Here is an 881-nt window from a genome sequence, read left to right as displayed (position 1 = left end):
GAAACATCATTTAAACATCATTTTGTTTGGAGTATTTCTTTTTTGGATTAAAATTAGTGTTCGTTTCTTAAGCACCAAAAAAAACCATCATCAAAATTCTATATTGATCACTATTTTATATTCGATTTGGATGCTGTTTTTCGAATGAATTATATTGTTATATCCTATCTAAAAAATCAGAAGAGTGTGCAACAGCTTACTCGTCTTCATAGTCTAGCCAATTTGTTAGTGATGACCACATCCAACTGAGCAGCACGCTCAACAATTTCCTTTATTTTCTGTTGAGATCGACGGAATCAAATGAGCAAGAAAACTAAATTGACCCGATGATTTACACAAGAATGGCTTACATCCACGAGATACCTGAGATCTTATTGAGTTCTTCACGATTACACAAGCGAGTTCAAAATAGGAATGCTAATTGAAAAATAATACAGCACCAAACTCTCACAGATTGAATCACTCGAGCTTCATCTTTTCTTCTCTGCCTCTCCTTCTTCTTACTCTCTCTTGATGAACACTAACTGTTCGTATAAATGTGTAGCCGGCTAACTTCCCTTTTATATCAGCTAGACCCCTCCACACAAATCTCGTGCATCTAGCTTATGGTTCACCCACGCTGCAACTACTTACTGCAACGTAGCATTAGTCTTCAACATCCTTCAAGATTATGGTCACAAAACTCACATTTTCCGGGTGGAGACATTGTGTTCTATCCCGGTTGTGCATCATGAGAACTTCCAATTGACGTTGTGGACAAGAAACTTCTTGAATCCATTAGGAAGGTAATGGCAAGTTTTCTTATCTGATCCATAACCAATATTCCCTCCGTCCCAGTGAGACGTATTCCTTTTTGGTACGTCCCAACCTAATTGAGACAT

General features: G+C 37.7%; 1 pseudogene; it reads right to left on the bottom strand.

Moving 5' to 3' along the window:
- Nucleotides 1-206: 206 nt before the first annotated feature.
- On the bottom strand, nt 207-881 carry LOC121776713 (annotated as a pseudogene).

This window comes from Salvia splendens, chromosome 18 (assembly GCF_004379255.2).
Source record: "Salvia splendens isolate huo1 chromosome 18, SspV2, whole genome shotgun sequence".
NCBI classification, from domain to species: Eukaryota; Viridiplantae; Streptophyta; class Magnoliopsida; order Lamiales; family Lamiaceae; genus Salvia; species Salvia splendens.
Note: the sequence above shows the minus strand (reverse complement) of the source record. Positions and strands in the feature narration are given on the sequence as shown.